Genomic DNA, 17,513 nt, shown 5'->3' on the forward strand with positions numbered 1-17,513 from the left:
AAACACCAAGCAACAAGAAGGGTAAACTCCTGGAAAGAGAACTAGCATGGAATCTCTGACTAAACAAGAAACTGTGCAACCCATTATTCTATGAGAAGCAGAGTATTTCTTTTTATTTATCATTTCTTAATCCTATGCATGAGGATCAATTGTTGCTGCAAAGTGAATGTAATTAAGTAGCATCACTATCATTTCACTAATTTACTTGAATGTTGTAATGCAAGTTTAACGATAAAATCATCAAGTGGAATTGTTTGGCCTCTATTTAGCAAAATAGATTGATTGTGATTGACACCATCCACTGAGATGGGTAGTAAATTTTATTTCTTATCTATAGGTTTTACGTTTTTCAACACCCATCAATTGGTATTAAAACAGGAATAACATGCAGTGAGGCAAATCCAACAAAGAAGATGTTTTTCTCCCTCTTTTGTTGCAAATCCAACAAAGGAGATTCAGGGGAGAGAAGCAGCTCTAGGATGAGAACTGGCAATATGATGTCCAGAAGCCTATTGCAAAAACAAAAAAAACATGGTATGTGGAGGAGTGGACGTGAATTGGAGAAGAATATATCGAAGAAATGAAAACATTACTGAGATGTTGAGAATAATTACTATAACACTAAAACCATAGAAACAACCCAACTAAGAAAAATTATAGCCAAAGTAAATGATGGAAGTGAACATAAAGGGAAACAAGGAAGCTTGAGAGGAACCCTGAGAGAAGAACTAGAGGACTCTATTTTAAAATAAAAATGTCATAGAAAACTTCAGGCTGCTAACTCCGTTGTTTATCTAGTGAAAGATCAGTTGTTTATATAGATAGCTCGAAAAGTCACATCAATATATATATACCATTGAGAGAGAGCTTAAAGAGTAGAAATTAGAAGCTAGACATAAGACGGTCAATTGGAGCCCTATGAAGTTGGTGGGTTAATTTAGCAGCCTTCATTAGAAAATTTCTTCCACATAACAGAGCAGTGCCATCAAAGGTGGAATAAAACAAAAATAACTCGAGACATATGAGGATCATTATTTAAAGGAACAATTATCTACTAACACTGTGGGACCATTAGTTATGGATCTAGTGATCAGTAGAAAATCTATGTTCTAACTAATTTTACTTCTATCTTTCACTTTCTTGTTCTTGTCCATAAGTTTGTGCACAACAACACCAAGGCACTTCTTCATATTATTCACCAAGTATTAAGTGTTTTTTTTTGTATCGTCAAAAGAGCTATTATGTATTGTTCAAAGGATAGACTTGACAAATAATAATTTGAAGACAACAAGTGCATCATGTTGTTTTATCTATACCTAGGAACAACTACAGGTCTGGGAGGAAGATTTATATAAGAAAAAGGCAGTGAAATTAGTCACTATCCTTAGCAAAAATTAATCTTCAATTTAGAAACTACTTAGCTCCAATATAATGAAGGCCATCAATTATACTCATGAAGAGATTATACTTCAGAGATGCTCATGGAAAATAAGACAATACACTTGCATACCCTTATGTGTGGTCTATTGTCAAACAAAGATCTTACTAACAATGGCTCATGTGATCAAGTGAAATAATGATAATGTGAATGATGAAGTGAGTGATCGAGTAAAATATGAACTGTGATTGATCTTCGACTATATGGTAGCAAAATTGCTTCCCTCTTTTGCAACTAATTGTTCAACAATTCCAGACAGATAAGTATTCCTAAATGTATATATTAATTGTATTGAATTATTACTAATTTTTTATGGTTTACTTCATGGCTATATTAATTTTAGGTTGCCTCTCTAACTGTGATTTATGGATTCGTGAATAATGGAATGGTTGTGTGCATTTAGGTTGCATAAATCTATAGTTCATGTCTGACAATAGTAAATAGTTAATAACAGAAACAATTCAATAGTAAATAGTTAATAACAGAAACAGTTCAATAGTAAATAGTTAATAACAGAAACAATTCAATTCAGTTACTTCGTAAATTTGTGTGAATTATTTAGTTCAGTTACTTCATAAATTTTTGTGAATTTGGGTTTAGTTTTTTTGTGAATTATTCAATTCAGTTACTTTGTAAATTTGTGTTCAGTTTTTGTCTGAATTATTTAATTCAATGACTTCGTAAATTTGTGTGAATTTGGGTTCACTTTTTGTGTGAATTTGGGTGGTAAATGAAGTACCACATCCTCAAAGTGCACAAAAGTTACGTGCATGGACCAATACCACGTAGCTATGTTTAACATGTAGGCCTTGAAAATTTATCTCCTATAAAATAGGAGAACTACTTTAAATACCGAGTTCTCGAAATCTAACCAAAATTACTGTGTCAAGCTCTACCCACAACTAAAACCTGCGACATGCACCTATAAATGGAACCAAAATTATGGAATATGGCACATAGAAATCTAGGGGTTGAAATGCCCTTAATGCACATTAGACATCGAATGATCCAAACAACATCTGAATGCATTCACCAATTTTAAGAGCTTTAGTAGGGAGACATCCACATATGTAGAGCATCTAGCTTGGTGGGCATCAAGGTTTGTGAGAAAGAGTGAGTAGATTGCAGAGTATTGGATTATTTCAGTCTTTTCAAAAAACTTAAGTACTTTTTAGTTAAGAATCATACAAGTTTTAAACTAAATTCTACTAATTTTCATAATTTAAGGGCGTTTTCACTGATCCAGAAATAGAGAATGAAAAAAAGGAATAGGAGCTTACTGATGATCACATCACCCTAGGGATTCTAGAGCATCATTTTTATTCCATTGGAGTCCAGTGAGGTGCACAGTATTCTCATAACAGCCTTGGTGACCACAATGTTAGACATTTTGAACATCTAAGCCTCTCATTTGGGCCTTCTTCCTCTGCTTCTTTATTATGATAAATGGCCACCAAATTCATCAAATGCCAATGCTATCCCTACAAATAGTAACAAAGTTCCACACAAATATTAAATCATAAACTTAAAAGAAAGGATGAAAAAAATAGTGAATTTTGAACCAGACATCTGAGGTGTCTGTACTCCTCCTTGTGTGGAAGAGGACTAAAAGTGGGGTGTAAATGCAGTGAGGTTAGAAATGAAACATACCTGGGCACCATTAATGGACTGAAGATCCAATGGCGGGGTTCAATATAGTCTGCTACTAGTAAAACCTTAATTCACAACTCTCTTCAATCTCGTTTTCCCTCCCGCCCTGTGAAAAGTGAAAATTTGCTACCTGTTTTCCCTCCAACCCTATGAAAAGTGAAAATATACTACCTATTTTAATCTCGTTTTCCTTCCCGCCCTATGAAAAGTGAAAATGTGCTACTCGTTTTCCCTCCACCCTATGAAAAGTGAAAATATACTACTTGTTTTAGAACGTAAATGAAGATTGGATTTGGGAGGGCTTTCTTACATCAAAATTAAGGCTGAATGTTTTCAAAAATGTTAAATTTTTCCTCCTTAAAAAGCAATAAATACAATATTTATAGATTATAGAGTAGATGTGTAGGTGTAATGTAAGTATGTAAACAATTCTAAATATGGGCTTAGTTAAATAATAATAGTAATAATAATAATAAAAGTCAAAAGTATGGGGATGAGTGCAAAAATCTAAATGTTGGCTCAATTAATAATAAAAATAATAAAATTCAATTTGTTATATTTTGATTTTGTTATTAACTTGTGAATAGGTTTTGTTACAATACCATGAGCCAATACCATGGCTTATCAATACCTCAAGCCCAAAAACCATAACTTATTTCATGACCAAAATATTTTATAACAATATGACAAGATTCTTAACCATGGATATTCACCCCCCACTTTACAGTGGATATTATTAACTTGTAAAAATTTGGCTTTGTTATAATACCATGGGCCAATGCTATGGCTTATCAATACCACATGCTCTAAGAACATAACTTACTTTACAATCAAAATATTTTATAATAATATGAAAATATTCTCAACCATGGATATTCATTCCCACTTTACCATGGATATTATTAACGTGTAAGTAGACTTGGTCGCAATACCATGGCTTATCAATACGACATGCCCAAAAAACATAACTTATTTTAAAATCAAAATATTTTATAAGAATATGATTCATATTCATGGATATTCACCCACGTTTTGTAATTGATATTATGAACTTGTGAATAGTCTTTGTTACAATAGCATGGGCTAATACCATGGCTTATCAATACCACATGCCAAAAAAATCGTATCTTGTTTCACAATATAAATAATTTATAACAATATGGAAAGATTCTCAACCATCGATATTCACCCCCACTTTACCATGAACACTATTAACTTGTAAATAGGCTTTTTTACAATACCATGGGCCAATACCATTTCTTATCAATACCACATGATCAAAAACCATAGCTTATTTCACAATAAAAATATTTTATTTTAATTTAATTTTATAACATTTTTTATTTGAAGCTATTAGGAAAGGGGTTGTAATTAGTTTTGAGATACATATAAACCCTCTATCCTCACAACTATTAAAATTATTCCCATATAAATTAAATTAAGTTTTTAATAAAATTAAAAATGAGAATACTTTTATATCTAAAGATGTGAAATTTATCTAATACAAATATTAGTAAGAATTGTTATAGACATATTTGGGCACTTCAAGCCCAATCTTATATGTCGATAAACTAGGTCTCTTCAACCCCTAAAAGTGTTGTTTCATAACCTAAAAGAGCATGGTCAACTGATTACACCATTCCCCAAAAGTTCCACCTAAAAAACCATCCAGAATTGGCCTAAACTGGACCATACTGACTGCTCCACTCTCAGGGTGCGATGCATACTGACTTCTACACTAGCCAGGTGCGATGCATACTAATGAGGCCTTCTGTAGGGTGCGATGAGTGAGGATGGACAAATGTCTGAGATAGTTTGCTAAGTGGATGCTCAGAGAATCTTCTAGAAACTTCTCCTATGACACTTGCCTCTCTGAATTCACCCAGGGATGAGTAATAGATCCAAGAAATCTCCAAGTGGAACCAAATGCAACAAGTGGAATGACACTAATCAAAACCCCAGAGATTACTCATACCCTTGCACACATCTATAAATGGATCCCTCATCTGAGAGATCTAGAGGCTGTAATTTTTTAATTTGCAAGGAAGTGCTGATAGTTTGTATTTGAGAAAGAGCATTGTATTGTTGGTGTGATCTTGTGATTCCATGAGGTGAAGAGGGCTTCATGTTGGGAGGATGATGCTAGATCAGACAACTGGGTTGTAATTCTCCCTTCTATATAATAAATTTCTTCGAGTTTTCTTCCACATAACTATGCAATTGTGAATTTTATTATTTATGAATGCCATTGTATGTCCATTACATTTCTGATTCCGTAATGATTATGATATAATAGATCAAGATGCTTTGATGATTCTTTGTTATTGTGCTTCTACAGGTACTCTCCAAGTGGGATAAGTACAGAGAGGAGTTGCAAGCTCTGTCAAGGGGGCGAGAGATCAAGCAAGGAGTTAAGCGGAAGATGTAGATTGGTTCCTTTGTCTTTCTCTTATCTATTATACATAGAAGAAATCACAAATTGTTTTAAACTGTTATTTCTAGGGTAGCTGCCAAACCTAGAGGGCTAGTCGATCGAAAAGACACTAGTTTTCCCAGAAACAAAATGGCGACTCCACTGGGGATCAAATAGATGTATGTTTGTTGTTATTGTTTGTTTTATAAACTATAAACGGAGCCTAAAGTCAGCTAGGTAGCCTTCGAATTGCTCTTGCTTTGCAATTTTATAGTAAATGAATGTTGCTTCAGTCAATCTCCGATTTAGTTTATGAATTAAACATTTGACTTAAAAGCATTCTAGATGCCCTTTTGGTAGCTCAGTAACCTCTCAAGATCATTCCTCTGTACTTTTCTCTTTACTGTCCATCATAGCTCAGCTTAATTCGCTGAAATCAATGGCAAATTTGAGCCAAAACCCACTTCAGTTGCGCTGCTTGGCCCATTGCACTATCTGTTATTGTAAACCAGTATGCATCGCACTTCCCAAGTGTAGTAGGTGCGATGCATCCCTGTTTCTGTGAAGCCCAGGTGTGATGACTGACTGACCTATTTCCATTCTTGAAATTTAGGCTTTTTTGTCCTTGTTTTCAATTTTGTTTAGTGATTCTGTTGCTTATGAACAGTACCTCCTTACTGAAGCCTACTTGCATCACATGGATCAGCCTCCATTGATTAGGATTAGTAAATGTTTTTTATGTATTTGTCCATAATTTACAATCCTTTGTCGAAAAGTTTCTTAAATCGATTTGTCACTTTGGTACAAAAAGTGTCGTAACTGTCGTTTTGTGTCCAAAAGAGAAGTGTCGTTCAGTATTTCCCTAAATAGTCTATTGAAATTTTCTTCAAGTATTTGATTTGATTTGTTGATTTTTGAAGCATCGAAAGCATTTTCTATTCAAAATTGAAAAGTATCGTATAGTCTTCCTTTCCATTTTGAGAAAGAAATTGTCGAAATGTCACTTTGAGTAAGATATTTCAGATCTTTGCTACATTAGTTTTCCTTTTTGGTATTTTTCACATTAAGGGGAATGAAAAACAAATACATGAATTTGCATTTGCATTTAGTTTGTCTGCGAAAAATTATTTAGGAAAGTGCATTAGTGTGTGCTCTTTGCTCTTTGTTTGAAAGAATCATAATCTTCCTTCCCTAGTAGCTAGGATTTTCATTGCTCAAAATAAACAATGATTGTTTATCATTGTAGATTGAATTTTAGGAATTTCAACTCAACATCACGTGTTGAACCATTGAAAGGCAAACTTTTAAACAAGATCAACTCTAAAATAAATTTCAATGAACTTAACAATGGTTTGGAACTTAACGCAACACATCTAGAGGTCTAGGCTAGAGACGTGTTCCAGCATTGTAAAAACTAGTAACTATTGTTTTCATGGAAGGTTGGGTGATTCCTCCTCCTTGATATGACAAGTGCTAGCACAGACTTGTGCTCCCTGTACCATCAAGTATATATTTGGAGATCAAAATAGGCTTATATCCTTTATCCATAGGAAGCCGTGTCTGCCACCCTATTGATCACAATGCACTGAACACAACATTCGGGAAGATTGACTGTTGTACATAAGTCCTTGGTAATTTCTCTTTAATTTATCATCAAGGTGTATATTGTAGTTTTGCGATTGGTTTGGTAATCCCTCTGTCTAGATTTTCCAGAGTAGTCACTTTCGTTCCTCTTCGACTCTTTAAAAGAAAAGGTCCATCTAAGCACTTGTCACTTCAGGCTCATTAAAAACCGAAGGGGACTAAAGTCATCTTTAGCTTTCTCTTGACTCTTAAAAATTGAAAAAGAAAAGCTGCGTCAAAGCATCTTTAAAATTTATTAAATTCAGCATAACATCTCTATTCCTTAGTTGATCTTAGGTTGAGATATATGGAGACAAATACGGGATCCAACAATCAAGGAATCCCTCTTGAGGGGAATCCTAGTCCTTTTTACTCTTGGGGAAATATTGGTGCTTCGTATATGGCCACATTGTCCCTTCTGGGAATTACAATTGGCCTACCAGTATGGCTTTTCTCAACCTCTGTGGTCCAAAATACCGTGTTTCCTCTGCAATTGAATTAGCATCTAGTTGATACTGAAGTTGACAGTTCACCTTCTTCTTCATTTGTTTCTCCCTCCCCTTCTTCCTCTTCGCTTGGTGAAAATAGTGATGCTAGTAACCAGGTGGCTAAGAAGAAGAAGAAAGGGAAGGAGAAGAAGAAGAAGTGATTCAGCAAGGGGGCAACCATGAATCATCTGGTGAAAATCAGCACATTAAATCTCCTAAACCCAAATTTCCTTGCATAATTTGTAGAGGAGACCATTTTCATCGAGATTGTCCCTACCTTCCTCAGATCTTGAGAAAATGGTCTCCCCATTCTCACTGGCAGATGTCATCAAACTCTGGTGATCATGTTGACAACACACCATCAACTAGTAATAGTGAAGTTCATGGACGGAAAAGAAAGGTCAAAGTTCCATGTAGATTATGTGAAGGGAACCATACCCTTCACCATTGTCCTTTTTTGGATGAAGCCAAAAGAGTCTTGGATAACCATCCTGCTTCACCACAATGACTTCCATTTGGATACGGGAAACTCTCCACAAGTCCTTTACTAGTTGAAAAACCAACTGACTTAACTCAACCGTCGGTCGAAACACCTATCACTGAAAGTGAATCTTCTGAGTCTATGATCGATGAAAGTCAACAAGTCGAGGTGGCATTTGACCCAGTTTTACCTTCAAAAGATCACACACTTCCCGAAGAGAGTGAGAATGATACCGTTCAAATTCTTTTTGTTACTTTAGAGTCCAATGAACTTGGGGGCAGTCTGCCCGTTCCTTCACAACAGGAGGAAAATCCCCCAGTTCTCATAACTCAAGGGGTTATTTCTCCCGTACCCCCTCCAAGTAGTCTAGTCACTTCCTCTGATTTGAATCGACTGGCAAGATCTCACCTTCCCTCTTATGTACCTTTCTGGATCATAGTACAAGTTTACAAAATGATCGTGTATGGCCCTATCATAGATGAGGGTGCGCCAGCGAGTATCTTTTCCTCAACTACTTGGAAAGTGCTTGGTTCGGCATCGCTTATGCCTGTTACAAATAATCTATCAGGCTTTAACAAAGGAACCAGTCGACCGTTAGGGATCATTGCTAAGTTACCGATAACTTTGGGATGGAAAACCATTCACTTGAACGTGATGGTAGTCCCGAGACCATTAGGTTACAATCTACTCCTTGGATGTGACTATGTTTACAACATAGAGGCTATTATTTCAACACTCTTTCGAGTGATGTGTTTCCCACATGAAGGAAAAATTGTCACTATTGACTAGCTTTCATTTCTCGGTTCAAGTATAGCTCCAAGTCGATCATCATCCCAAAATGGTCCTTGTACATCAGCGGTATCTCTTCAACCTTCATTCCATCCGCTTGATTGCCATGAGTAGTCCGGTGAATGTAACGAAGCTTAGGGGGCATGCACCCTTGTCTATTGGACAAACAAACCCAACTGAAAGGATAGGTTTCCCTGTAGGTTATGTGATTGGTCTGAGACACCATTCACCTTTTTCTATTCTACAGATGAAGCCAAGGAAGTGTTTTGTCTTTTTTGCGGATGAAACCATCCTACCATATGAGTTTCCCTGTTGGTTATGTGATTGGTCAAAGACACCATTCACCTTTGTTTATTCTGCGGATGAAGCCAAGGAAGTGTTTTGTCTATTCTGTGAACGAAACCATCCTACATAACCACAGTAATTCCCATATGATTACAGAAGACTCTCCTTTCCTTCATGCTGGGGGCATGCAAACCTTTTTCAATTTCATTTTCTAGCTTTTTAGGTTTTTAGGTTTTTAGTTTTTCTAGCTTTTTAGTTTTGTCTTTTCTAGCTTTTTTAGTTATGTCATTTCTAGCTTGCATAAAAAAGAAAAACTAAACAACAAGCATATGTTTGGTCATTTCAAGCTTGTAAAAACAATGAAACCCACACTACGCATAGTTCCCCACAGTTCAAGCTCGTTAAAAAATGAACCCACCTTCGGTAAATAACCTTTGTGATTGCCATTATATCAACCTTTTCATCCTTGGTTGTGTACCTCCCATCACCTCCAGTCTTTTGGCTGACCATACACTTTCACTTAATTGTTTACCCCTTTTTGAGGAACAGTTGCAACGAGTGGTCTTATTAGCCAACCTCTTCACATCACCATCTTTTGTGAGGTTTCAAGCTTACTTGGAACCAGTTGCTACCCTAGATACCACTTGTTCCTAAAAATCGAGTCTCCTTTAAACTCTTTTCAGACTCGTTAAATATGAAAAGCTCGTCGAGCAATTGGCCTTTCCAGCTTGTTAAAGTTATTGGAAGTGCCATGCCTCTTGTATATTTTAATCTTTTTCGGACCTGAGGGATTATCTCATGAAAAAGTTCGAGCGCTTATCTTTTTCGGCTCATTAAGGTGATTGAAAAGTCATCCCTTTCGTATTATTTTATCCTTTTGCAGACTTAAGGGATTATCCTACAAAAAGAACTGTTGGAGTTTCCTTTTCGTCCCTTTTCAAACTCTCTAAACATGAAAAGGACTGAGTTATCCTTCTCATTAAACTCATTAAAACAATAGCGACAAGCTCGTCCTAGATGAGACAGAGTTTCCTTTTCATGCTTTTTCAAACTCTCTAAACATGAAAAAGATTGAGTTATCTTTGTCATTAAACTCATTAAAACAATAGCGACAACCTTGTCCACCTAGACAAGAATGAGTTTCATTGTCACTAGACTCGTTAAAACATAGCGACAGGTTTTCCCGAAGGGAAAATTATAGAACAAGCATATGTTATCCTCCTCAAGCTTGACAAAAATAAAGAGGTATTGGTCAATAATGACTGGGGAAAAAGGGAAGAAAACTTGAAGAATTTTATGGTAGCAGGTTGCTCTTGAACATGACACTTTCACTCCATCACCATGATTGAGTCAGGTTGGGTTATTCCATTCACCGGTCCTTTCACCATTGGTCTTCCACACCATCCATCTGTTGGGGTTAACACTAACAATCCATCTCAGTTTCACCGATATGTTGAAGGGAAGTCATTCAGTTGAGAAACCACAATCCAGTTAATGCTTCATCCACTACAATACCTTCACCCTCCATTTTTCATGACCACCATTCCTGAACCTTGTGTCGTCAGATTGTTTTCACCTCCATAAAATCATTTGCTTCATTTCGTGTCGTAGATGTGGGATACGTTAAGGCCCTCCTATGATGAGTCACTTCTTGTCGACCTTAGCTCATTATCCAAGAAGTTGACTTAGAAACAACCCTTTTAGTACTTTGAAGCTTACATGCCTCAATGGCAAGTTTCTCACTTTTGGCGACAGGTTGACATCAATGGCCTTTGACCAAAATATTTTGCGTGGTGTTCAACATCGGATCATATATTCAGACCATGTGAATTGTACTGTAGTACCTTCAAGGTCATTATCATTATCGGTGATTCTTCTCATGTCTATTAACAGCTCACATTATTGGTTGGTAATCAGGTGATGTCTTTCCATGTTCGACTTCAAAACATTTCTTCACATGGATCGACTTGTACATCGGGCGAAGATTGAACAAGTTTGAAGACCCCGGATCTAGTTTCATCCATCTGGGCTAAGATATATTAAGGGATATAAAGACATCAAATATACAAAGAAGCTGCATAGATGGTCATCCTAGCCAGGGATGATGGCTCCACATATGAAGAATCACCAGTCTGCAACTGCAAATGACTATCTGTTCTATGTACATGAAATGAATTTATAAAGCTGATCATGGGAATGCCCACCTCAGCTAGATCATGAAAATTATATTATGATGATGCATTGTATTGTATACAAGTCACCTTCCAGTTCGAAACCTCGGATCCTCGTGATAAAGCATTTCACCCGACATCAAGATTTACGACTTCATGCTTTAGGGGGCAACTGTTATAAACATATTTTGCCACTTCAACCCCAATCTTATATGTCTATAAAATAGGGATCTTCAACCCGTAAAGGTGTTGTTTCATGCCCTAAAAGATCATGGTCAACTAATTACATCATTCCCCAAAAGTTCCACCTAAGAAACCATCCAGAATTGGCCTAAACTGGACCATACTGACTGCTCCACTGTCAGGGTACAATTCATACTAACTTCTACACTAGCTAGGTGTGATACATACTGATGAGGCCTTCTATAGGGTGTGATGAGCAAGGATGGACAAATGTCTGAGACAGTTTGCTAAGTGGACGCTCAGAGAATCTTCTAGAAACTTCTCCCATGACACTTACCTCTCTGAATTCACCCAGGGATGAGTAAGAGATCTAAGAAATCTCCAAGTGGAACCAAATGTAACAAGTGGAATGAAACTAATCAAAAACCCAGAGATTACTCACACCCTTGCACACATCTATAAATATAGATCTAGAGGCTGGAATTTTGTAATTTGCAAGGAAGTACTAATAGTTTGTATTTGAGAAAGAGCATTGTATTGTTGGTGTGATCTTGCTATTTCATGAGGTGAAGAGGGCTTCATGCTGGGAGGATGATTCTAGATCACACAACTGGGTTGTAATTCTCCCTTCTATATAATAAAGTTCTTCGAGTTCTCTTCCATGTCACTGTGCAATTGTGAATGTTATTATTTATGAATGCCATTGTATGTCCACTACATTTCTAATTCTGTAATGATTATGATATAATAGATCAAGATGCTTTGATGGTTCTTTGTTACTGTGCTTCCACAGGTACTCTCCAAGTGGCATAAGTATGGAGAGGAGTTGCAAGCTCTATCAAGGGTGGGAGAGATCAAGCAAGGAGTTAAGCGGAAGGTCCAGGTTGGTTCCTTTGTCTTTCTCTTATCTATTATACATAGAAGAAATCATGAATTGCTTTAAACTTTTGTTCCTAGGGTAGTTGCCAAACCTAGAGGGCTAGTTGATCAAAAAGACACTAGTTTTCCCAGAAATAAGAACTATTAGGCCCCTATACTACTAGTGTAACCCCTTATTTTTATTAGTACAACCCACTTATTATATTGATGTACCCATATAGTGCCCATATTGTTATTATTATGCCACATAGAAGCCCACTATTGTTATTATTATGCCCTTACATTATTATTGTTATGTTGGCTCTAATTATGTTATGACCCCTTAGACTCCTCTATATATAAAGGAGGTCTTTTCATTTGTATCATCCAAGAATTGTTCATTTATGTAATGTAAAGGAGGTTTCCCCGTCGAAGAGGCTGAATTCTAAGGCATTGATCTATCTTTTCTATCTTTTTGTGAGCTGGTTTCATAACATTTGGTATCAGAGCTTTGGATTCTAGGGTTTTGCTGCTCCAAACAGGTCATTGTGGCATTTTCACTATAATTTTTTTCTGCGATGTTTCAGGAGCTAAAAAAAAACCCATTTGAGAAGACATAGCATTGAATCTCGGATTGAAAGTTCATAGATTTTTCCACTATATTTGCAGAGATATGATCTGAGGAAGTTGGTATTTTTGCAGACTCCTAAATTACATTCCAAATAGGTGACCTGGTTAGGTTCTTGTATATATTTTTCACTGCCAAAGGTAGATACAGTGATTCATGGTGCGTCGTACAAGTTCGCTCTACTGAACTAGTCTATAATCAGGTCACTGTGGTATATTCCGCATAACTCTTCCTTGGAGAATCCAATTTCGATCTGACTGGTGGCATTGGAAAGAGGATGTAGAGGGCTACTATAGGTCACAATTTTAGAACTTAAAGAGCTGAAAGTACAGAGTTACAATCTTTTCAAGAACAAGCTCCTAAAATCAAGAAAAAGCAAGATGAGGAAGTTTGATGGCAAGGATCTGGTAAATTGGATACTTCAGATGGAGCAATATTTTGATCTACATGGTGTACCACTGTTACAAAAGGTATGTATTACATCTTAATTTTTAGAACCGGATCAATTTTTATGGTATGAAGGGCTTTGTTCTCGTAAACAACTTGTTACTTGGTTAATTTTCATGGAGGAAATGATAACACATTATGAGGATACAAAGAGCAACACCTGCTTTAGAGCAACACCACAACAATTGGAAAGAGTAAAAGGGCTTTGTGACATAGTGGAAATCAAAATTATGGAAACCAGGAAGCATACCCCTCACAACTATAAAGATGGAAGTGTTGTTTCTCCCAGCCTTCCACAACCTACAAGGGTTACACCACAATAATTGGAAGAAAAAAGAGAAAAAGGGCTTTGTTACAATTGTGATAGCAAATGCACTAAAGGTAATAAGTGTTCTGAGAAGAAATTATTTTACATGAATATGAAGAGGAGGAAGAAAGGGATCAAGAAACATCAAAAGAAGAGGATATACGCTAGGACCCCACCCCAGAGAAAGAAGAAATGAATCAGACCATATCTTGTAAAGCATTGGTAAGAATTACCACTCCTCAAACTCTCAAGATAGAAGGACATATCAAGAAGAAAAAGGTGCAAGAAGTGAAAGATCACATCAAGAAAGAAGAAATGAATCCAACCATATCTTGTAATTCATTGGTCGAAATTACCACTCCTCAAACTATCAAGATAGAAGGACATCTCCAGAAGAAAAATGTTCAAGAAGTGAAAGATCACATTGAGCATCAAAAAATGAATCCGACCATATCTTGTAAAGGATTGGAAGAAATTACCACTTCTCAAACTCTAGAGATAGAAGGACATATCAAGAAGAAAAAGGTTCAAGCAGAGAAAGATCACATCGAGCATGAACAACAAGTTCTCCAACTTTTAAAGTATAATGCCACTTCAGTGCAAAATCAAACGAAACAACAGGTAGATCAACATCGTAGTGAAAAATGTTTTGATGTAGGTGATTGGGTATTTTTACTGCTACATCTCAAGCAAGCTATTTATGAGAAGGAAATGTTGGCAATACTACATGCACTTAAAAAATGGCGATCTTACCGAATGTGAAGACTCTTCAAGGATGAGGATGTGGAAGCATTGTTTTGTGCTATTTCTATTATCCAACCAGATTGGATAAATGAAGCAAGGGATGAATGGATGAAGGACGAAGAAGTATGGCCACTTATTCAAAAGTTGCAAAAGATCCCAATTCAAACAATATTGCCAGAAATTGAAGAGGAAGGAAAAACCATATTGGAACCTAGAAAAGTCACAGAAACAAGAACCCGACAGCTACGAAATCGATCAATTTCAGAGTATCTCATCAAGTGGAAGAACTTACCCACTGAAGATTCCACATGGGAGCACAAGAATTTTATACAGAAGCATCAAGAACTACTCAAGCGTTGAGGACAACGCTTTTTGAAGGAGAGGGGCATGTTAGGCACGTATACTATTAGTGTAACCCCTTATTGTTATTAGTACAACCCACTTATTATATTAATGTACCCATGTAGTTCCCATATTGTTACTATTGTGCCACATAGAAGTCCACTATTGTTATTGTTGTGCCCTTACATTATTATTGTTATGTCGGCTCTGATTATGTTATGACCCCTTAGACTCCTATATATAGAAAGGAGGTCTTTTCATTTGTATCATCCAAGAATTGTTCATTTATGTAATGTAAACGAGGTTGCCCCCTCGAAGAGGCTGAGTTCTAAGGCGCTGATCTATCTTTTCTATCTTTTTGTGAGTTGGTTTCATAACAAGAACCAACATAGATCTATCTTAATTAAGGATCCAAGTGATGGTAGCAAGAAAAGTGAAGGGAAGAGAGGGGTAGGGAGATAGCGAGAAATATGGAGGGTGGAGAGAGAGAGAGAGAGAGAGAGAGAGAGAGTGAGAGAGTTATGGGGGGAGACAGAGAGAAGGAGGTAGGAAGAGAGAGAGGGGAGAGAGAGAAGAAGAGGGGGGGGAGATAGATATGGAGTTTGAGGGGGAGAGAGAAGAGAAGAGAGGGGGGGGAGAGATATGGAGTTCGACAGGGAGAGAGAGGGAGGAAAGAACTAGGGAATAGGGAGATAGAGGTGGAGAGAGGGAGGGAGTGACAAGGGATAGATGGATAGAGAGAGAGGGAGAGAAGAGAGGAGGGAAGAGAGAGAATATGTGGGGATAAAGATAGGGAGAGAAGGGAAAGAGAGAGAGAGGGAGTCACATAGATGGAGGACATAGAGGTAGAGAGGAAGAGGGAGGGAGAGAGAGATAGATATGGAGAGAGAGTGTGTATGTTTTGGGGTGAGATAGAGAGAGGGAATAAGAAAGAGACACATAGATACAAATATAGATATTATATAGTATTATATAACCTACCTAGAACCATCTTAACCTGGATCTATCAAGCGCCAAAAAAGAGGTTCGCACATCGATAGATGGGATCCCTCTCGGTGCTTGATAGATCTGGGTTAAGATGGATCTAGGATGTTTTCATAAGTTTTTAGTTGTATTTGACAAACTAACACCTTTTTTTATCATTGTTTTTGAAAACATTTTTTCCATATTTGGTGTATTTATCATAATAATAATAATCTAATTTTAATTTAATTTTAAGCTTAGCTTTTTTATGTAATGATTTTGTTGTTAGTTTATAGAGATATACATGTTATACTTTTGGAATTTGAAAAGGAAACACGTGCTCTTAACTTGGTTGTATTGAAAACATTTAACTGTAAGAAAGAAACATGCCCTCTTAACTCGGTTGTATTAAAAACATAAGTGTTATTGTATACTAGATGGGTGAAAACAAGAGAGTATATGGTAAGTGGATTAAATAGTTAAAAACAAGTGTTAGTTAAGGAGAAAGTTACAAAACTATAACAAATAAGCTATATTGGGTTAGGATATTACTGTTTTTGGACATCTAAAGTTGAAGGTACATTTTATGGAGGTGTAGTCTAAGCCCTTGGGTGTAGGGCACGTCTTATGGGTGTCTTGGACTTTTAGTTTTGTTAGTGGTGTCAACTAGAGGTGGAGAGTCCAACCAATGAGTAGGAAAAATTGTCCATTTACAACGTCGGCCTCAATCAAGTATTCTCCCTCTCTACCCAACTCTAAGATGACTAGTGTGCATAATGGACTTATTATTGTAACAAATTGCAAATACTTGACTATATTTAAGTTCAAGGGCTTGAAGTGGTTACCTCAACCTTCAAATCTTTAAAGGAACTATGTGTTTTTCAATTAAATGTTGGAAATAATACTGAGGGGGGGGGGAATCAGTATTATCTAGCAATTTACCAAATCTCCCTTATTTGATCTTTTGAAATATTCTTGTATATCAGTACCATAAAACAATGAGCATGAATAAAAGAAAATAGACAGTCACACCAAAGAACACAAGATGTAAGGTGGAAACCCAATGCGGGAGAAAAACCACCTGCTGCAATAATGTCTCTATCTTCTTTCAAGAAATTCTTTTTACAATGATTTTGTACTGGTGCAGTCCTTTACCAGCACGCAGGCTGCAACCTGCAAAGAGCTACAACTCTTTCTCGTTTTCCAGACTTCTCCTGGAAGGGAGCTACAACCCCCTACTTCTTTTCAAAAAGATTGACAAGTATACAACAGATACAGTCTACTACAGATATCAGATCAGTAATTACAGAAACAACCCAGAACACCTTATGAACAGAAATATACAGTTAACAGATCATCTTGAGACAGGGACGCATATTTTCTTTCTGTGGCCTACGACTGGACGCAGTATACCTTATGTTGTTCTGCGTGCAGACGCACTGTTCCTTTTGCTTGTCTGCGACCGACGCACACATCAACACTATCGCGCCGCGTCCTTCGCTTCAGAGACGCACCTGATCCTTTACTGTACTGCGTCCCGGCGCACTTTCCCTTCACTGAATCTGCGTCCCTTTAGATATAGAAGATAAGAGGACTTCAGAACCAACCCAAACACTCAGATCCACAGATCTGATCATGCGCCATATAGATCGTAGTCCATTAGAAGATTTACCCTTAAAGATATGGACTAGATCACACCAAGA

This window comes from Pinus tabuliformis, chromosome 3_2 (genome assembly GCF_031772625.1).
Source record: "Pinus tabuliformis cultivar Carrire ecotype Pingquan chromosome 3_2, CPIR1, whole genome shotgun sequence".
Classification (NCBI taxonomy): Eukaryota; Viridiplantae; Streptophyta; class Pinopsida; order Pinales; family Pinaceae; genus Pinus; species Pinus tabuliformis.